We start from the raw sequence: 22,658 nt of genomic DNA, 5'->3' as shown, positions 1-22,658 counted from the left end.
GGTGAGATCTTAGAAAAGTTTGTTTCAGGGACTAGAAGAATTTAATCTCTCATCTCAAACAGAAATCCTGTCTACAATACCCTTACCTGAATGTTACCCAAACTTTGCTTGAATTCTTTTTTTTTTAAATTATTATTATTATACTTTAAGTTTTAGGGCACATGTGCACAATGTGCAGGTTAGTTACATATGTATACATGTGCCATGCTGGTGTGCTGCACCCAAACTCGCCATTTAGCATTAGGTATATCTCCTAATGCTATCCCTTCCCCCTCCCCCCACCCCACAACAGTCCCCAGAGTGTGATGTTCCCCTTCCTGTGTCCATGTGTTCTCATTGTTCAATTCCCACCTATGAGTGAGAAGATGCGGTGTTTGGTTTTTTGTCCTTGCGATAGTTTACTGAGAATGATGATTTCCAATTTCATCCATGTCCCTACGAAGGACATGAACTCATCATTTTTTGTGGCTGCATAGTATTCCATGGTGTATATGTGCCACATTTTCTTAATCCAGTCTATCGTTGTTGGACATTTAGGCTGGTTCCCAGTCTTTGCTATTGTGAATAGTGCCGCAATAAACATACGTGTGCATGTGTCTTTATAGCAGCATGATTTATAGTCCTTTGGGTATATACCCAGTAATGGGATGGCTGGGTCAAATGGTATTTCTAGTTCTAGATCCCTGAGGAATCGCCACACTGACTTCCACAATGGTTGAACTAGTTTACAGTCCCACCAACAGTGTAAAAGTGTTCCTATTTCTCCACATCCTCTCCAGCACCTGTTGTTTCTTGACTTTTTAATGATTGCCATTCTAACTGGTGTGAGATGGTATCTCATTGTGGTTTTGATTTGCATTTCTCTGATGGTGGTCTGGCCTCTTTTTATTAATCTTTCTTAAATGTATGTATAGGTCACATTGATTCCAATGTTTGATATTAGAGGTGTTTTGGTCTTTATTTAGAAGTTTGGTGATGTCTTGTGACCAGAAATATGCCACAAGAACTCAACTTTTATATCAATTAGCCAGCCTATGGTAAAATTGGTTTTGTTATACATTGTTTTGCCTAAAGCTGCAGAACCCATTGATGGTGTTAAGTGAGGACTTACTGTATACACTTATCCTACTTATTTATTCCACTTCTAGCCCATCTCTGATTTCAGCTGCAGCTTTGGTGGACAGTTTCACTTCTCATCCTGCTAGCAATTCCTAGCATAGAGCAGTCATCTTTGATTAGAGATTGTATTAGTTTCTCATGGATGCTGTAACAAATTATCAAATACACAGTGGGCTTAAAACAATACACATTTATTTTTATTTTTTTATTTTATTTTTTGAGATGGAATTTCACTCTTGTCTCCAGGCTTAAGTGCAATGGCGCAATCTCGGCTCACGGCAAACTTCACCTCCTGGATTCAACCGATTCTCCTGCCTCAGCTCCTGAGTAGCTGGGATTACAAGCATGTGCCACCACACCCAGCTAATTTTATATTTTTAGTAGAGATGGGGTTTCACCATGTTGGCCAGGCTGCTCTTGAACTCCTGACCTCAGGTGATACACCTGCCTCGGCCTCCCAAAGTGCTGGGATTACAGATGTGAGCCACTGTGCCTGGCCAACAATACATATTTATTATTTCACAATTCTGTAGTTCAGAAGTCCTAAATGGATGTCAGTGGGCTAAAATTAAGGTATCATCAGGATACCGTCTCTTCCTTTCCAGAGGCTCCAAGGGAGGATCCATTTTCTTGCCTTTTCCATTTTCTGGAGTCTGCTCCCAAAAGCTGGAGAGTCCCTTTCCCCAAATCCTTAATCTAGTCACATCTGCAGAGTCCTTCTGTCATGGAAGGTAACATATTCATAGTTCCCAGGGATTGGAATATGAACATTCCATTGGATGAGCCATTATTCTGCCTAGTGCAGAGGTCACGAAAAGACAATCCAGATTAGAGTCAATTTACTGGGTTAGGATCCTGGGTTAAGTTACTTAACCCCTCTGTGCCTCAGTTCCCTCATCAATAAGATGGGTGAGGATAACAACAGTATCTACCTTAGAGGGTAGAGGTTTAAGGACAGTGTTTGTAAAGTGCTCAGAACAGTACCTGGCACATAGTAAGCACAATATGAACATTTATTAAATACATTTTTTTTTTGAGATGGAGTTTTGCTCTTGTTGCCCAGGCTGGAGTGTGGTGGTGCAATCACAGCTTACTACAACCACTGCCTCCTGGGTTTAAGCGATTCTCCTGCCTCAGCCTCCTGAGTAGCTGGGATTACAGGTGCTTGCCACTACGCCCGGCTAATTTTTGTATTTTAGTAGAGATGGGGTTTCGCTATATTGGCCAGGCTGGTCTCAAACTTCTGACCTCAGGTGATCTGGCTGCCTTGGCCTCCCAAGTGCTGGGATTACAGGCGTGAGCCACCGCGCCTGGCCTTATTAAATATATTTTAACAACATATTGATACTTAGGTATATGTCAAGCACTGTTTTAGGTGCTGAGGATATGGAAAGGAATATCACTTGCTGTCAAGGAACTCAAGAAATTAGATACACAAATGCAGTTACTGCCATAAAAGACATAGAAATACTATAGAATTACAGTCTTGTTAAGGCTTAGGGAAACTTTAGAAATATTAGTCGAATGAATATGAATGACATTTGAGCTCAGCTTTGTACAATGAATAGGTGTTGGCCAGTCAGATAAGTAGGGAAGAGCTTGTAGATATGAAGAAATGTGTATTCAAATAACGTTAATATTTCAGTGTGCTTGGAGCAAAAAATAAATGATGTGAGACAAAGCTAGAAAGGCTAGTGTAAGCAGTCAGGTAATAAAGTGCCAAGTTCAGGTGTTTGAACTTTATCCTGAAAGCAATAAAATCCTTTTGGTGTTTAAACGGGAGGACATCATCAGATTTGTGCTTTTATAAGGCTACTCAGGTAACTAGTGAGAAAAATAGATTGAATTTGAAGAGACTAAAGGTTGCTCCAGTTGTTCAGGTAGTGGTAGTAGAAGACGACACAGGCAAGGACTTGAAAAATATTTAGGAGAAGCTACAAGACTTGGTGTCCAACTTGATATGGATGTTGAGAGAGGAAGAATGGGGATCTATTAGTATGTCTAGGTTCCCGGCTTAGGGGATTGTTGAATGGGTGGCTCATTCATTGAGAACGGAAAGGAACGTAAGAAGTAATTTTGGGGTGGAAATAATAATAATAGTCAACATTCTAAAGGGCTTAATTGTTACTATTACCATGGTAAAACTGAGGCTTAGGAAGACCTAGTTAAGGTACTACTTATTATTACAGAAAAATTACGGCTTAGAAATGTCAAGGTCATATCACTAATATTTGAATAGCTAGGATTTCAAGCAAGGCAACCTGATTCCGGACTCTTAGCCTTTCTAATGCTGTCTCAGTTTCGCACATGTTGAATCTGAGGTACGACGAGTATGCAGGTAATGCTGCTCGGGAGGTATTGGGAAATACACAATCTGAGCTCAGGAGAAAGCAAGCTTTGGGTCGAAAGTACCCTCCACTGTAGGGGAAAAAACGTGAAAGGAAGCCCATTCTTTTCGTATGTCAGTTCACAGTAGTTCAAACTTCTCCGTTATAATTTCTTTGTCTTCCTCCCACCCCTGTCCCCTCTCCCACACAAAAAACATATAATACATGTCTGGCTCTGAGATCACACGACATCGGATAGTTTTCAAATTCAGCCCTTGACAACCAGCTCATAGATGCGGTGGTGCTTTGTTAACCTGAAAAGGACCCTCAGCGCCGGAAGTTAGCCGTCTTTCTCCATCCTGACTACTACAGTAGCCCTCCCAGAAATCGTCCCAAAATTGTCTGGTAGAAAGGCTGCACGGAAACAACCCGCCACTGACAGCTGACCGAGAAGAGTGACGCGACGCGATGACGTCACGCAGCAAGCGGGTGATTCCCTAGCCTCTGGCGTCACGCGCCGCTGACGTAATCCCAGGCGTTCGCCCTTATACGGGCCAGGGTTTGGCCTCGCTCCCACGGGTCGGTCAGGCCCTCCCCGCCCCCTCCCACCTGCGGGACGCGGGGCGGGCACAGCTCCGCCGGAGCCGCCGCCGCGCCGGGGGAGAGGGAGTAGGGGAGGGGGAGGAGGGGAGTGGGGGGGGGAGGAGGGGAAAGGGCAGAGGGGAGGAGGAGGAGGGGGGAGGAGGAGGAGTAGGGGAGCCAGTGAACTAGGCGGTCAGGCCTGCCGGGCGGCGTACAATAGCGCGGCTGTGGGCGGGGGAGTCGGCCCTCCCGCGGCTGCAGCCGGAGCCGAAGGTGGCGGCTGCACAGTAGACGCCCCCTCACGGCTTCCCCCACACGCTCCCGCCCCCTCGCTCGCCCATCGCGCCTCCCTCACAGGCTCTGCAGTCCTCCCCCACAGACGCTTTCCCCCTGGGACTCTCATTGCCTTTTCCTCAGAGCCCCGCGCTCTCGTGAGCCCCCTCGAAGAACCTGGTCTCCGAATCCAGTTCCCACCTCCTGCCTCAGAGGCCATCCGAGCCCTTCGCACCTCGCCCCTCAGCCCCCCTGGTCCCCCCCCTCCCGCGTCGCCTCGCTCCCTCCCGCCCCCTCATCATCCGTTCCCTCGCAGTTCCCCTGTCCTGAGGGGATCCCCGGCACGGGCAGCGCGGCGGCGGCGGCAGGAGGGAGAAAGTGAAGCGGTAGCTCGTGCACACTCGCGCCCTCACTCCCGGCTAGGCGGCACCCACCACCGGGAGGAGGAGGAGGAGCCGAGAGGAGCTGAGCGAGCGCGGAAGGTGAGAGCGGGCCTCCCGCCCGGTACCCCTCGCGTCCCGGGCTGCCAGGGCTGGGGCGCGGGGGTGGGGACGGGTGGAGTGGGGGTCTGGGCCCATTTATCTCGCGTTGCGGGGCCGGGCGCCTGGGCGGGCGGAGGCGCCAGGTAAGGTGAGGCGGGGCGTCGCCCCGCGAGGCCCGCTCCCGTAGGGCCAACAAAGGCCCCCTGTGCGCGCACCGGCGGGGTCGCGGGTCTCAGACGCCGGGCGATTCGAGAGACCTGGGAGAGGGAAGGGGCGGGGCGGGGCCAGGCCAGGCTGGAGCCGGGAGGCCACACGAGTACCGGTCGGGGACCGAGTCCGTCCCGAACTTCGCAGTCCTGCAGCGCTCACCCTGTCCCGCTACGAGGAGGCACAGCAAAGCGGCGCCCAGTTCCTTCTGCATGGAATAAATGACCCCTTCCAGGCTTGGACAGTCACCTTTAGGGTTCTACTCCCTGAAAAATAAGGGCTGGTAGGACTTGACTTACGCAGCCCCTCCCCCACCCCGGAATATTCTGTAACTTGGGAAGTGAAAAACAACCGGGGAAGGAGATTTATAGTTATTTTATGTTCATTATTCCATTTGAAAAGACATGATTGTTGTAGCCTTCGCTATCCTATTTCAGCAGTACACATTACTGGGAGTGTTTTGGAAGAATACTTGAGAAGTAGTGGGTGTTGGCGTTGTGAGCAACGTCCTTGGTTTTTAAACTCCTTGGATAGTTGTTCTACCCTTACAAAAACTGTGAACAGTGAAGGGAAGGGTTAGTTCCGTGGTTACTAATAAAAATTCAGATTCATTAGTCTTGATTTTAAGAATTGTTCCTGAGAAAAATCTTTAATTTTGCCTCCTACATTTTTGGGTTCTCTTTCAACTCTGTCAGGAGAAAATAGGAATTATCAGTACAGATACCTCATCTCTCTTACCTTGTGGCTTCATCTACTTCTTGTGTGACCTTGAGCAGGTCACTTCCAGCCTTAAAAGCTCCAGAAGTTTGGTTTTATGCCCCAAAACGGGCAAGTAGCAAGCACCGATTCAGCTTTTAAGAGTGCACTGAAGAATTCCCACACTGTGAAGTCTTTGCTGGCCTCCATCCTGTCTCTCCTCTCAGGCAGAACTGACTTCTTCCCATTGGCCCGGTGGGATTTCTACCACAGCACTTATAACATTTTGGTTCCTATTAGGAAAATTCTAAATCAGGTGCGTATAAAACCCCCCCACCTCAACTAGAAACTATGCCTTTCAAAAAGGGTTTTGGGAACATTGACCCTGGAAACTTCCCATACTTTCCCTGAAGCTTATCCATACTCTTAACTACATGAGCTCATGGGTCTACCTTGGTAAATTTGCTTATTCAGTCAATTCGTTTATCCAACATTACTGGAGTTTGGAGAGCTACTATGTTTCAGGCCTCTTGCTAAGGCTATGGGGATTCAGTCTAAAAGATATTCCCTGTCTTCAAAGAGCTCAAAGTCTAATGGGTGAGGTAGACAAGTAAACAATGAAGGTCTGCCCTAATCTCTGGGGGACTCCAGTTGTACAGGTAGTAGTGTGCAATAATTGAGGCTGCTGGACCTGTTTTACAAGTCTTCTCTTGGCCAAAGTGAGTCCTGCAGGGAAGGTGACCTGCCTCATCCATAAGAGGGCATTTGGTAAAAAGATTGTTCAGTTCAATTCAATATATATTTACTAAGCACATGTTTTGTGTCCCTGTGCTAGGTTTGAAGGAAGCAGTGCCTCAAAGGAAGGTACTGTGTGCATCCAGAAAGATTTCTGTAAAACAAAACCTAACCACATCAGCGCCCCCTACCCCTGACTCTTCATATTCTGAAGATAAATTTCAGAGTAACATGGAATAAAAAACTCTCAGGGATCAGACCACTGCCTGCCTTTGCAGCCTCACTTTCTGTGGCTCCCCTGCCAATCTCATCTTCGCTTTTGCATGTTCTGTTTTCTTCCCGGAATGCTTCCCTTCCACCCCTTACCTGCCTGTGGGGATGTCCTTGTTGGGCCTCTGGGATGCAGTCCCTTCGTCTCTCCTTTTCCTGTATAGAATGAGTTGCTCTTCCATCCTCTGGCTCATGTACATACCACTCTTATGGCCTTCTGTAGCACTCTACTACGATTACTTGAGTTTGTGCCTGTCTTTTTTTGGTAGCCTGTGAATTTCTTTTCTTTAATAAGCCCTTTAAATGATTCTGATGCTTGCTAAAGTTTGAGAACCACTGGGTTAAAAGATCTGCTCTTAATAAAAACCAGCACCCTGCCAGCTCCTGCTGTCCCGTTTTTCTTCCGTAGCACTTACTGCCTGACATCCCATCCCATCCCATCCTATCCCATCCCATGCCATCCCATCCCATCCCATCCCATCCCATCCCATCCCATCCCATCCCATCCCATCCCATCCCATCTCTCGCTTGCCAATAGAATGAAAGCTTCCTGAGACTGGGAAGTTTTGTCAGTTTGGTCATTGCTTTAATCCTAGTGCCCAGAATAGTGACTGCATATAGCAGGCACTCAAGTATTTGTTGAATGAATAATGTAAGATGATTTAATCCTACGTATTGCCAGCTGCTACATTGGGGTTTTACTCAAGAACCGTTCTCAGAATGAATAGGAATCATGGTCCAATATGCAAATCCAAGGGGATCCTAACATTTTTGGGGGATTCATTTTAGGTTGAGCTTTTCCCTTTATGTGTCTCCAACCAAAGCCTGCAAGAATTTTTAGCCTAGTCTTTTGTTCGTTTGTTTGTTTTAACCACCACCTGAAAACTGCTGTTGCAATATTCCGAGCCAGGATTGTTTCCTTGGAATTTGCAAGTTGGTTTTGCAAGGCTAAATAAGCACTCTTAACTTTTGAGTGTTTTAACTTAAAACTGTCTCTTCCTGGTCTCCTGTGGTTTTTGTCTTTCTCTAGTGATACTTAAAGCTATATAGGGCCTGTTTGACTCCACACAAAGGTTTCTCTTCCTTGTCAAGCTCTTAAAATGCTTTGTTTCTTTCACTTTCTTATTAGCCCTAAGATACCGTGCCCAGTTTTCTCCTTTCCTAGCTTCCTTCTGGGAGAGTGGCTTCATTTATTCATCCGTTTACTATAAAATTATGAGTCCTTCTCCACCATGTGCCAGACCCTGTGCTGGGCAGGATGTTCAGCTATATACAAGAGTGCAGCCCAAGTCTTTAAGGAGCTAGAGATAATATGACATGATGAGTGCTGAAATGAAGAGATGAAATAGAGGGATGAAAAAAGGTGGTATATGATCATAAAGTGGGGAGAAAGCTGCCTTTCTATTTGTTTCCCTCAGTTTAGGAATAATTTGTCAAACAAGCATCATTTTGACAGGCAGACTTTTAAAAAATTTTAAGAGGTCGTGGGCTTTGTTGGGGAAAACTAAAACAAAAATCAAGGTAGAATCAGCAGTTGCCAATTTGAGACATTAATTCTGTTGTTGCTGGTTTTAATGAATTTTCTGATCCCTCTCCATGTTATTTTTCGAAATAATAACCAGAAAGTGGGAGAAAAATATTTCTTTTTGGCATAGTAAAGAGACAAGTTTAAGGTTATCAAAAGAATACATCTCACTAAGTTTATTGTTTATTTTTGAAAAGCTATAAACAATATGCATCTAAAAACAAGAGGCTTTTGACTTTATGATAAAGAAATGATAAACGTTTGGAGTGATGAATATGCTAATTATCCTGATTTGATTATTACACATTATATACATATCAAAATATCACTATCCTATAAATGTACAATTATTACATATCAACTAAAAATAAAAGGAAAAATGCATTGATTCAAAATTAATAGTCAGTATATGCAAACTTGAAAATAAAAAATTTAAAAACATTCTCCCACACCAGTATTTGCTCCTTCTGGGTCTTTTTCTATGCCCATTATTAAAAAAAAAAAAAAAAGTCTCTTCACAGATGTTGTTTTAATTTCTAAGGGGTAATGTTGTAATTTGTAGTGGGGGCAAATGAAACCCTGGAAAAGTTAGGAGACCTTCTTTAGTGTTTATGTTACTGCATGACCTTGTAGAAGTAATTTTTATCTCTGTGTTTTGTCCCAACTGTAAAATGGGAATAGTAATAGTTGCTATGACTAGTTTACAGGATCATGAAGCAATTAAAATAATGACTATAAAGGAATCTTTGAAAAGTATAATTTGCTTGTTAGTTGTTAGGTGGTGGTAAGCTTACTAAAAATGGCTTACGTTATTGAATACCTGTTCTGTACCAGGCCCTATGTGAGATGTTTAACATGTTCATTTTAACCGTCAGAATAACCTTGTGAGATGATTGCTGGTATCCTTGTATCATAGGTGAGGAAGCCTGAGAGTCATACTAGTAAAGGGAGCTTACTTAAGGTTTTGCTGCAAGTAAGTGGCAGACCAACAATTCTAGTCCATGTGCACCTGACTCCAGCAGCTATGTGCTATTTTCAGTACACAGGCTGCTTTTAATTTTTCTGCACAGAGGATATAGGAATGTTTTGCAAGTAAATATATTGCAGTGAGAGTTAAAGTTTCCATTTGGTATTTTTTTGTGTGTGTGTATTAGAAGGCTTGGTGAAGACAGATTTACATTTATTTACATTTATCATTCATACAGGAAAAATAACATCTTTCCTGGACGTTATTTTGTTCAATCTTCATAACAGCTCTATGAGATAGGTATTCCCATTTGACGAGTTAGGAGGCTGAGGATTATATTAATAGAAGTCTTGGCTTGCTCAGAGGCACGTCATTAACAAATGCCTGAATATTGATTTTAAACCACATTTTAAAATTCTAAGTGTAGTACTTTACTTTGCCGCTATAACATATTGCCTTTTAAACTCATCAAACTAAATTTTGGGGCACTAGACACATTCTTTTACATTGGTTCCTAATCTCTTTAGCTTCTTCTCCCTAAGAATACCCTGACTGAAGTCCACAGTTTGAACTAGAAAGGATAATTGCTGATAAAACCCTGTGTCAGATGGTCATGATGTTGCAGACTTAGAAGATAATACTTCTTTACTGAAGCTGCCAGATCAGGCTTTATCCAGTATTTGGAATCACTTGTGCCTGAATATTTCCCTGTGCCATCGTAAATTTATTAACTTAATGTACTACATTTTTCTACCCTTTTTGTAAGCCTTTTCTTTCATGAATATCTTCCTCTTCTCTCCCATTCTTTTAGTTTTTGAGATGGAGAAGGTCACGTATGTGCTAGGCTTCTCCGGATTATCCCTTCTTGAGGAATAGTGTAGTAGTAAGTCTAGAAAGAACCAGAGGTTCATTCATCCCTCATGAGTTTGTGTGGTATTGATTGACTGTAGAATTCATCTAATTCTTAAGTCCATTATGTCTTGGCTTTTGTTCCTGGAGTCAGGGTTAGGTAATTTGCATGCAGGATTGGGAAATCCATTCTTGTTTATGGGCTGCTTTCTTTTATTACTTTTCTACTTCCAGCCTTCTCCAATATCCCTTTCCCCTTCAGACTGTAAGTACTAACTGAGGCTGGCAAGAGCATATTCTTTATAGAATCTGCCTTTTGAATCTTTTGGGATGGCAAATGACAATGACAGTATATTCATGGCTTCCACCCTCATCTGCCTGCCTATATCTTTAAGGTCCAGCTTTCCTTATTTCCTCCTGGATTCCCACAAAGCTAAGATTGATGTCTTCCTCACTGGTGGAACCCTTGTTCTCATAGTACTTTGTGTATTACTGCACTTTCCAAGGGAGGGTATAAGGAAGAGCACAAAATTTGAAGTTAGACAAAGAGCTACTTGGACACTTATTTAAATCTCTATTTGTTCATTTGGAAGCAATAACACCTAACTTACAGAATTCTTGTGAAGATTAATAATATATGTAAAAGTGAATTGTAAGATACTGAGCTATATAGATGTTAGGTAGAGTAGTTTGTAATTTTATGACTATGATTGTGTGTAGCAGTGGTTTTAATTTTGGCTATGCACTTGAATTACTTGTGAAGATGTAAAAGAGTTGCCTTGGCATCTCTATTTTGAAAGGTTTATAGGTGATTCTGATATGCAAAGTTGAGAAGCACTGCCTTATACTAACAATATTTTGCATAAATGTCTTATGTAAGTATTGTATGAAAAGTAATATTTTTATTGCCATTTAAAGTTCCTTCATTTGCTAAATACATATTATGCATCAGGCATTGTCATAGGTTCTGAATAAACAGATGAATCATAGCCTCTACCTTTGGGTTTATAGTTTCCGGGAGAAACAGACATGTGCATAGACAATGACACTACATTGAGACAAAAAATGACAAAAATATGGAGATAAGTGCAAGTTCCATGTGAACACAGAGGAAGGGCATCTGCTGCACTTGAAATGGGGGTGGCCTGGCAAGCATTCTTAAAGGAGGTGACATCTAAGATGGGTTCTGAAAAATGAGCAGGGGTTAACAAAGCACAGTCAGGGAGGGGTGAGAAGAAAGGGGAGATGATGGACCCTCTTGAAAGAGAGAGGAATATGTGAGCAGAAGATTTGAGAGCCTGTTTGGGGAGCCCTGTGTAGTTTAGTATGCTTAGAAGATAGGGTGTAAGGTGGGGAGGCGTGAGAGCAGAGAGGAGGCAGGGCCCAGATGATGAAGGGCCTTTTGTATAATGTACAAAATACTTTTACTGATATTATCTGACTTTATTCTTTGGACAATCCCCTGGGTTAGCTAGGACAGGTGTTGTTTTATATTCATTTGATAGAAGAAAACACAAAGAGGTTAATTGACTTGCTGAAGCAATACAGCACAGCCAAGATCTGAAGCCAGGTTCTTTTGATTGTTCAGTTCATCATGCTTTTTCTGTTACGCCATAGCCATCTTAGACCTTTGTGGTGTGGCAGGGATCAGGTAAGCTCTGTGGATATATGCACAACAGTTTGGAAGCTGTAATGTGCTAGACTGATGTTGGCTAACTCATTTTACAGATGAGGAAATTTAGGAGCAGAGACATCAAGCTGTCATTTGAAGACTTTTTTTTTTTTGAGACGGAGTCTTGCTCTGTCACCCAGGCTGGAGTGCAGTGATGCGATCTTGGCTCACCGCAAACTCCGCCTCCCGGGTTCACGCCATTCTCCTGCCTCAGCCTCCCAAGTAGCTGGGACTACAGGCGCGTGCCACCATGCCCGGCTGATTTTTTGTATTTTTAGTAGAGACGGGGTTTCACTGTGTTAGCCAGGATGGTGTCAATCTCCTGACCTCGTGATCTGCCCGCCTCGGCCTCCCAAAGTGCTGGGATTACAGGTGTGAGCCACCTCGCCCGGCCTTGAAGGCATTTTTAAAAATTATTACTGTGTAACCACAGCAAGTCACTTAACCATCCTGAGACTCAGTTTTCCTTAGCTGTCATGTAGATGTGTTGAATTTGATGCCAACTTCTTTGCTCGAATATTTTGACAGTGATTCTTAACCTTCTCACCTGCTACCTGCCCTCACCCTTTCTCTGTAATACACCAGGACGTAGTCCATCAGTAACGGTATTTCACTATGGAAATAGTTCCCAGTGGGCTAGAGGAACAAAATTTAAATTTCCAGTTTCGGAGATGGGTAAAGAGGGACTTGGTATAGTTGGAGGGGCTCTTGGTTCTTCAATTGCCTGTTGGAGAATTACTATTAATATTTTATTTATTTATTTATTTTTGAGACAGGGTCTTGCTCTATCATCCAGATTGGAGTACAGTAGCTCCATCATAGCTCACTACAGCCCTGCCCTCCCGGGCTCAAGCAATCCTTTCACTTTAGTCTCTGAGTAGCTGGGACCACAGGGGCATGCTACCAAGCCCAGCTAATTTTTGTATTTTTTGTAGAGACAGGGTTTTGCCATGTTGCCCAGGCTGGGCTCAAGTGAACTGCCCGCCTCAGCCTCCCAATGTGCTGGAATTACAGGCATGAGCCACTTTGCCCGGCCCAAGAATTACTATTTTATAACATTCCCTCCCACTTATTTTCTCATATGGAATTATCTGACCAGTCCAGAGTCTGAGATTTTTTTGGTATCCAGGGTAGATTTTGCATAATTTAATAAATTACATATGTAATTTGTAAAGTAACTTAAAAAAAAATAAAGAACCAGGTGAGCAAAATGAGAAAGCCCATCGTGATAGACTTGAAAAATCCAAGTTTCCTGGACTTTCTAGAGATTATATATAAGATTATATATATAATTTTTGTGCTTTACTGTTTTCAAAACCCTTTTATGTAGAGTCTCATTAACTTATTTCTGTTTTTAAGGCATCATATTTTTATAAATGAACAGAAGTTAAGTGGCATGATTATGTAGCTGGGAAGTTACAAACTGGAATCTTTAATTCATATTTTCTGTCTCCAAATCTGGTCACCTGCTCCTGATCATTTGGGTGCTGCCCTGACTAGTGGCACTTTTTAAAAAATTGTAGGTTCCTAGGAGAATGGTAAAATATATTTATAGTTCCCTCTAACTCTTTCAAAAAATCGTTTTTTTACTATCCATTGCTACTTGCTGGATAATTGACTTAGTTGACTATGTGGTAAAGGTTCCAGGACAGTTAGGAATGGCTGCTGAGTATATTCTTCACTCACACGCGTGCGTGTACACACACACACACACACACAAACACACAAACACACACGCACACACTTTCACGTATGTACCAATCCAATACAGCTGGTCCCTGACTTACAGTGGTTCAACTTAATGATTTTTCGACTTTATGATGGTGTAAAAGCAATATGCATTCAGTAGAAACCATACTTGGAATACCCATCCAATCACTTTCAGTGCAGTATTGAATAAATTACATGAGATATTCATCACTTTATTATAAAATAGACTCTGTTAGATGATTTTGCATAATTGTAGGCGAACGTAAGTGTTCTGAGTATGTTTAAGATTGGGTAGGCTAAGCTATGATGTTTGGTATGTTAGGTGTATTAAATGCATTTTTGACTTAAAGTATTTCAGTGTAAGTTGGGTTTATCAGCTCGTAACCTAATCATAAGTCAAGGAGCATCTGTACAACTCTATAGTGCTTCTGTTTATTCCTTAATTAGACTACACATATTTATTGATTTCTTCCTGTGTGCCAAGCATTGTACTTAGTACTAAGGATACAATCATAAATAATATAGGCATGGTCCTTGTCCTTGCTCTTACAAAGATTACATTCCAGAGGGTAATACAGAGAAAAGTAAGTAGATATGCAAGTGGACAGTTGCAGGTTTTGATAAGTCCTACAAAAGAGAGAAAGGACTAATGTAGAGAATTTTGGAGTGATAAGGGAAAGACCTCATTGAGGAAATGATGCTTTTAAACTGAGATGTGCATGATAAATAGATTTTAGTCATGCAGAACATTGAGGGGAAAAAGCATGTCAGGCAGAGGGAACATTTTAAATGCACAAAGGCCCTCAGAGTAGGTAAAAGTTTAGAGATGTGCTGCTCAATATGGTAGCTACTTAGCCAGTGTGCCTGTTGAGCACACTGACTGATTCACATAGAGATGCACTGTAAGTGTAAATAAAATACATACCAGAGTTTGAAGACAATACTGAAAAAATAATGTAAAATAACTCATTAACTTTTTATATTGGTTATATGTTGAATTGTTAATATTTTGAATATATTGGGTTAAAATGTATTTTAAAATTAATTTCACCTTTTTACAAACTTTAAAATATGGCTACTAGAAAATTTGAGATTACATATGTGACTTGTTTTCAAGGCTAACCGTATTTTTCAGTTGGATAATGCTGGTTTACCTCAACATAGAGGAACTAAAAAAAGGCCATTATGGCTGTTGTATAGGAAGCAAGAGTAAATGGTATGAGATGAAGTTGGAGTGGTAGGAAGAGACCTTTCAAAACGCTACCCTGTGTAATATCCTAGTTAATCCGAAGGGACTGAGAGGGCATTATCAAGTCTGATTTTATAGATGGAGACAGTTAGTAATTGCCAAAGTCTCTCTTCTCCTCTCTAGAGTGCTAGAATGAGGAGATGAACAAGCACTTTTAGCATAGTATCTTGGGAGTAGAATGCTCTATTTCATTGTCAGCTAAAACAAACAAGTAAATAAATATTGATGAAGAATAAATTGATTAATACAAGTTTCCAAGTGGTCTTGAGACTGCCTCTGGGTATCTGTGGTAAGTGGACCCTCTCAAAGACTGAATTTTTCATAAAAATTTTCTTAGGCTGACTCTTCTTGAAACTGTTTCATTTTATACTATATTTCTTTAATTTTATGTATGTTAAAATTTTTTTTTAAATAAAACATTGGCAGGGGAGTATGTGCAGTGAACACCCATATATCCATTATTTAGATTCTGTGGTATTTTGCTGTGTTTGCTTTATTGCATGTCTATATATCCCTTGATCCATTCATTAACCCGTCTTATTTTGAAGCATTTCAAAATAAGTTGCAGGTATCAGTACACCCTTAAACACTTTAGCATTCATATCATTATTTGCTTACATGAAACTATACTCTTACTTGATACTCTGTGCCATTATTTGATGAATATCTGTCTACCCTACTAGACCCTAAGCTCCAGAGAATCATTTCTCTTTAAAGCTTGGCACCTTCAAGAGAATGAGTTTTAACATAGTACCCTTTTTCCTAAAAGCCCCCCTGCCCCACCCCCGCCCACCTTTTTTTTTTTTTTTCCTCACTGTTGTATCCCCAGTGCCTAACCTATAGTAGGCACTTTGAGTGAGTGAGTGAAAGTGGAGCCAGCATTCAAACTGTGGTCCACGTAACTTCTTTTTTTTTTTTGAGACACAGGACTTTTTTTTTTTTTTTTTTTTTTTTGAGATGGAGTGTCGCTCTGTTGCCCAGGCTGGAGTGCAGTGGCACGATCTCGGCTCACTGCAACCTCCTTCTTCCGAATTCAAGCAATTCTCCTGCCTCAGCCTCCCAAGTAGCTGGGATTATAGGTGCAAGGCACCATGCCTGGCTAATTTTTGTGTTTTTAGTAGAGATAGGGTTTCACCATGTTGGCTAGGCTGGTCTCGGACACCTGACCTCAAGTGATCTGCCAGCCTTGGGCTCCCAAAGTGCTGGGATTACATGTGTGAGCCACTGTGCCTGGCCCACATGACTTTACTAAGAACTGTTATTTGATTTTCTCAAGTTCAAATAACATAAAAAAAAATCTTTCAATGTCTGATATTAGGAGAAGAGAGGAGAGAAGGAACCTTACTGTGCTAAATGTGTAGCTGCCCAGTGCAAAATGCCTCTGACCTGAGTAAAAGTTGAAAGTATGTCCTGATGCTATCTAAGGATGTGAAAATTTTTTTTTTTTTGAGATGGAGTCTCACTCTGTTGCCCAGGCTGGAGTGCAGTGGCGCAATCTCGGCTCACTGCAAGCTCTGCCTCCCGGGTTCACGCCATTCTCCTGCCTCAGCCTCCCCAGTAGCTGGGACTACAGGCGCCCGCCACCACGCCTGGCTAATTTTTCTTTTTTTGTGTTTTTAGTAGAGAAGGGGTTTCACCGTGTTAGCCAGGATGGTGTCGATCTCCTGACCTCGTGATCCACCCGCTTTGGCCTCCCAAAGTGCTGGGATTACAGGCGTGAGCCACAGTGCCTGGCGATAGGATGTGGAAAATTCTTAAAGCCGATCAGCAGCTACTTTGTTACTCTGGAAATTTCTTCATTTCCTTTAAGCTGAGGAATTGCATGTTACTGAAAAATGGCATTGGACTGAGACCCTTGAAGGCCTATTTGCCTTCTAGTGGGTCAACTCTTTTTAGTATTATCCAAGGCAATGTTTCAAAATTCGCAGTTTTCTTTTAGATTAGTATGGGTTTCTTTAAAGTGCCACACAATTCTAATAAAGCTTAACATGAATAATGTGACTAACTTTGTTCCATTAAAAATAACAGGGCTTTGTTTCACAAACTTTTGTAATACTATTAATCAATTTAAAATTTAGTTATGATGCCATCCTGACAAATAACCCTTTTTTGCTTCCTTTTTTGGTATATGTAAACATACATAAACATACATGTAGTTGTAATCATAATGTAGTCCTAAGTTTGTTGTTTGCCCTTTTTTCTTGACTTATACACATTCCCGCATGTTACTCTTTAGTCTTCATTGTAAAACTTAAGATGATATTCCATAATTTACCTGAAACTATTGTGTCAGTCAATGTTCTACTGGAGAAACAGAACCAGTAGAATAATTCTTTCTTAGAGAAACTTCAGTTTTGCTCTTAAAGCCTTTCAACTGATTAAATGAAGTCTACCCAGATTATGGAGGATAATATTGTTTACTTAACGTCAGCTGATTGTAGATGTTAACCACATCTGCAAAATACCTTCCCAGCAACATCTACATTAATGTTTAATTGAATAACTGGGGACTATAGCCTAGCCAAGTTGACACATAAAACTATCCGGTGTAGGTTTTTAGATTTTTCTTTTCCTGTTATAAATTATACTGTAATTTTACCCATAGCACTGCATATAGCTTTCTCCTTTCAAAGATTACTTCTTTAGAATAAATTTCTATAGGTGGGATTACTGTATCAAGGGGTAGAAAACCTAAAGGGCTCTTGACAGGATTTGACATTTGCAAACTGAAAAAACTACTACAGCCTTTCTCTTGATGATTTCTTCAGGAATTGGCTTATTCAACTGACTCATTTACCTTTTCCACAAGCCTAGTTTTCTGCCTGTGTTTTCTATCTCTGGAAATAATTGCATGCTTTTCTTCAGGATTATCTTCAGTTTTACTCTTATTCTCCTTCTGCCGCTTTTTTTCTGCCCTTTACCTCTCTGCCCCCACTCTCCAGACTTTGCCTTATATATCACAGATGAAATAGAAGCTTCATATTCCTACTTAGAATTTACTTGGATTTGTACCCATTCCTTCCTTTGCCCCTTCTTTTACAATGAAAGAAGTGATTCCGTTCTCTTGCCTCATCTCTTCTTCGCTTGCTCCTTCACATGTTTTTAGATTGTTTCCCATGGTCCAATCTTAGAAACCTCACTTTATGGCATCTTTAAATTTTGCCTTCTACTGAGTTACCCTAAGCATCATTCAAACATTTCTTCACAAAAAAAAAAAAAAAGTGCTCCTGAGATCCCATGTCAGCTTCTAGGTAAACCCTATCTCTGCTTTCCTTCAAAGCTAGTCTTTCTTAAATAGCTATTTATAACTTCTGCTTTGAGTACCTTACCTCCGATTTATTCTGCAGCCTGCTCCTCTCCTGTCTCCACAACCTCATCATAACTGCTCTTGCTAAGGCCATCAATGATGTTCATGGTGCCAAACTTACTTTTTTTTTTTTTTTTAAAAAAGCAAACAAAAAAACCTCATAGCCACAGATGTATCCAATAATCCTGTACCTCAATGGCTGGCTGGCTGGCTGGCTGGCTGGCTGGCTGACTGGCTGACTGACTGGCTGACTCTCTCCCTCCCTTCCTCCCTTCCTTCTTTTTTTTCTTTCCTTCTTTTTCTCTCTCCCTTTTTCCTTTTCATCCCTTTTTTTTTTTTTTTCTATTCTACAGAGTTTGAGAAAGTCTGTCTTGCCTCAGGGCCTTCACACCTGTTCTTTACCCCTGGTTTGCTGTTCACAATTCTGCCTTCTCCTCATTCAATAAACAAATATTCATTATCTACTGTAAACCAGGACCTTTCTAATCTAAAGAAGAGCCCCAGGCTGGGCACGGTGGCTCACGCCTCTAATCCCAGCACTTTGGGAGGCCAAGGTGGGTGGATCACGAGGTCAGGAGATCGAGACCATCCTGGCTAACATGGTGAAACCCCGTCTCTACTAAAAATACAAAAAATTAGCCGGGTGCGGTGGCGGGCGCCTGTGGTCCCAGCTACTTGGGGGCTGAGGCAGGAGAATGGCGTGAACCCAGGCGGCAGAGCTTGCAGTGAGCCGAGATCACGCCACTTCAGTCCGGCCTGGGTGAAAGAGCGAGACTCCGTCTCAAAAAAAAAAAAAAAAAAAAAAAAGAAGAGCCCCTCTGTTTTCCTTTTACAGCACTTTGTTATTTTCTGCGATGGCATTTACAAATTTACAATGATTTGTGATTCTATATTTATTTGACTCTTGGTTATGTCTAGACTTTCAGCTCCATGGAGTCAAAGGTCATGTCTTTTGGTCACCATTGTACCTCATCACTTAGTACAGTGCTTGGAACACAGTGAGGCTTGTAAATATTTGCAGAATGAATAAGCTCATGCTATCAGTGCAATGGATTATCAAGCCTTGTTAGTTTTATCTCTGAAGTTTTTTTACCAGTTTACTTTTATTTCTCTATCTTTTCTGCTCTGATTTAGATTGTAATCATCTCTTCCCTTGACTTTTAGTAATCTATTAACTAGTGTCCTGGCAACCAGTCTTTGTGCCCTCTTATTTATTCATTATTCTGCCTGGAGTAATTTTTCTGATCCTGTCACTGTTCTTCCCAAAAGACATCAGTATGTCTCCATTGTTTATAGGATAATATGTAAATTACTTATTCAGGGAACTTAACAATTTGACCTCACCTACCTCTTCAGCATCATCTCTTCTAACCCTACTCTATCTCTCTAAATACACAGTTTCAGTTTCATTCCATTTCATATAATATTACCCTGTTCCCTCAGCCTGGAATTCTGTTTTCCTCTATGCTTTTAAAACTCTTTATTCCTCAAGATGCAACTTGGATGCCAGTTCTTCCATGTAGGCTTCCCCAGTTTTCATCCTCCCATTCATGATTTTAAGTTCCTAGAGGGTAGTACTTTGTTTTGTTCTTTGCTGTATCTTCAGTATCTTGATCAGTGCCTGGCGTGTAGTAGGCTCTTAATAAATATTTGTTGAAAGATTGAATAAAATAATTTACTTTTGCACTCCCTCGACATATATTCATCAAACTTTCTTGAATTTTCATAGTACTCTCTCCATCCTTTGCACTGTAATTAGTATTGAAGTTCATTTGTTATCTGTAAGGACTTATAAAATTAGCCCCCACTCAAACATCCCTCCCTGCTCACCAGTAAGGTCTGTACATTCACCCCTCTTTGTCAGTAAGTGCTTTTCTAATGGTAGGATTATTAACATTGAACACTGTAATGCAAATGGATTCTAAAATGAATATTGAAAAAATTTAGGAAGTTGAAATAAGGCAATATTGGATAATGGCCTGAATCACACACACAAAAATCACTGACAAGTGAGGATTAGGTAAAGTTAGACCAATTTAAAATTGAAGGGAAAATTAATGTGGGTAGTGACATAACAGGACATTCGGAGGACAATGATTTGAGTAACAAAGGATTAAAAGAGACCCTCGGGAAAAATTGATGAAGCTCCTGAATATTTTTATAAAATTGATCCTCTTATCAATATATTTTGAAAGCCAAATGTGAAGTGACAGATGTTCTTTGTTCTAAGAATTAACTTTGTGGGCAATATAACAAGTTTTATTAAATTAGGAATTATAAAAATTTTAAAATGTTTGTCTTGATAAATTAAAGGCCCCATCAACATTTTTAAAAAATTTACTAAGAAATTTTGGTCCCTTGTCAGTTAACTTTAAGTGGTATTTTTGGATAGTAGTTATCCTCACATAACAAGAATCCCCTCTATATATGCTCATTCCTCCATTAGATTTAGTTCCCTGAGATTGGGATTGTGTTTTTTAAATTATATTCCTATGATGGCTACCTCAGAGTCTGGTACATCAGAGATGCCTAATAAATGCATAGAGATAAGTGAATAATAATTGAAGGGACTTGGTAAAGGTCCTTGAAAGGTCCTGTCTGGTACAGAGCTTATACAGCAGGTGTATGGTAGCATTTGACTGTCACGCTTTGTTAAGACCAAAAGGAAAACCTCTCTTATTCTTCCTTTTGCCAGCTCCTGCCTAGTGTGTATTTTAATATTCAGAATCTGTTCTCTGTCTCAGTAGCTGTTATTCTCATTGTAATTCTTCCTGGAGATTGAGATGGAAATAAGAAAGGCTTTGGGCTGCTGACTGGGTGTCCACATTCATGAGAACTTAGAAATGAAGAGGGACCAAATGCCATGCCTGACCTAGACAGCTTCAGGTCAGCCAATCATTGCTTTCCTGCCTCTCCCTTTGTTCTCTGTGCCTCTAGCTTCCTATCTGCTGGAGGTTTGTGCTACAGCTGTTTATACCAATTAATGTAATGCTAATGCGCCCCTTAATGAAGCCATGGAAGCACACGGTCCCAGCCAGTGGATAAGAACTGCAGAGCCGCAGCCTTCAAAGCACCTTTTTACTAACAATTGGACCAGGCACTTGAATATCTTTTCACATTGTTTTTGAAACCATGGAAACAGAAGTTGAACACGACCTTAGTTTTGGAAGTCTAACAGCTCACTTTATAGAATAAGGAAAAACAATGACAGAGATGATGAAGTTCATGCCCAATTAATAATTCCAAACCTGACATTTCAACAAGGCTCTAACATGTAAATATAATTTTCTCCTCTCTGTGTATTGTGTAGCTGTTAAAAACCTCTGCTACTGACCTAACATTGAATCCTGTGGCCCTGCCATTTCCTGACTGTGATCTGGCCGGAGTAGTTTTAGTTAACCTCTGTGGTTTTGGTTTCCTTATACTTAAAATGGTACTAATAATAGTACCTGCTTTGGCTGGGTGCGGTAGTTCATGCCTGTAATCCCAGCACTTTGGGAGGCCGAGGTGGGCAGATCACAGGGTCAGGAGATTGAGACCATTCTGGCTAACACGGAGAAACCCTGTCTCTACTAAAAATACAAAAAATTAGCCGGGCATGGTAGCGCACACCTGTAGTCCCAGCTACTCGAGAGACTGAGGCAGAAAAATGGCATGAACCCGGGAGGTGGAGCTTGCAGTGAGCTGAGATTACGCCACTGCACCCCAGTCTGGGTGGTAGTGCGAGACTCCGTCTCAAAAAACAAACAAAAAAAAAACCCAAATGATAATAATTGTACCTGCATCATATGTTTGTTATTAGGATTACATGAGGTAGTAGTTGTAAAGCACTTAGCAAATTTTGGCACGTAAGAAGTCCTTAACAAATGTCGGCTATCTTTATCATTACAGGATAGAGAAGCTAAAATGATTTTAAATGACTTGTGCTTTAATTTATAGCCCTGCCCTCAAAACCTTTGTTCCTAATTCTTCAATTAGAATACAAGCCTTGTGAAAACAAAGACCTTCTCTGCTTGCTTCTCTGTTGTCCTCAGCACCTAGACCAATTTTTAGCACATAGTAGATACCTAATAAATATTTGGTGAATTAATGAATTCTAGGGACATTTTCTCTGAATAACATCTAGGTTTAGATATTTGAATCTTTTTTTTTCCTTTACTGTTGTTTATATGAATTTGCACTTAAAAAAAAGTTTTTATGTTGTGTCTTTGATCTTTTTGGGTATCCTTGTTTCCTTCTACGTTGTAAGGCTCCAAGAGTGAGAGAGTGTGATCTCTACTATGGGAATCTCCCTATAGCTTCTAGTATGGTTTTTTTTTTTTTTTTTTAATACAGTTATTAGTGCTTAGTAATTACTGACAACTGACTATAAAATTCACTTGTATTCAACATTAATTTTTTGAGCAAAAGCTAGTATGTGCGGTGGTATCATTTCCAACTCTTAAGAAGTTGTGAATTTGTAGGTGCAGGTGCAGTCTTTGGTGGCAAGAGACACCTTATTACTATGTAAATGTTAATCTTTGCACTTGAAATAGCCCTCTCCTTCCTCCCTGTCCCTTTCTACCAGATGACATACCCCTCATTCTTCAGACCTCAGTCTCCTGTCAAGTCTTTCTTCCTTTATGTAAGTCTTTCTTCCTCTTTATGTAAATCTCTTCATGGAGGTAGTGGATAACTTTTGCAAATGG

General features: G+C 41.1%; 1 protein-coding gene and 1 pseudogene across 11 annotated transcripts in view; one reads left to right on the top strand and one right to left on the bottom strand.

Annotated features, from left to right (window-relative positions):
• PAK1 (p21 (RAC1) activated kinase 1) overlaps nucleotides 1-22,658 on the top strand; it is a 269,840-nt gene that overhangs the window by 110,088 nt on the left and 137,094 nt on the right. Inside the window, exon 1 of one of the 11 annotated variants that reach the window (XM_054526057.2) lies at nucleotides 4,654-4,783. The exons of 8 other annotated variants lie outside the window; for them this stretch is intronic. The gene's annotated coding sequence lies outside the window, so the exon portion shown is untranslated. Of the gene's footprint in view, nucleotides 1-4,653; nucleotides 4,784-22,658 lie in introns of those variants that run through there. 2 more of the 11 variants (XM_024255142.3, XM_054526052.2) reach the window with 2 other exon arrangements.
• Nucleotides 4,412-6,732, bottom strand: LOC103891879 (uncharacterized; annotated as a pseudogene).

Source organism: Pongo abelii, chromosome 9 (assembly GCF_028885655.2).
Source record: "Pongo abelii isolate AG06213 chromosome 9, NHGRI_mPonAbe1-v2.0_pri, whole genome shotgun sequence".
Classification (NCBI taxonomy): Eukaryota; Metazoa; Chordata; class Mammalia; order Primates; family Hominidae; genus Pongo; species Pongo abelii.
This window is presented reverse-complemented; position numbering and strand designations above follow the sequence as displayed.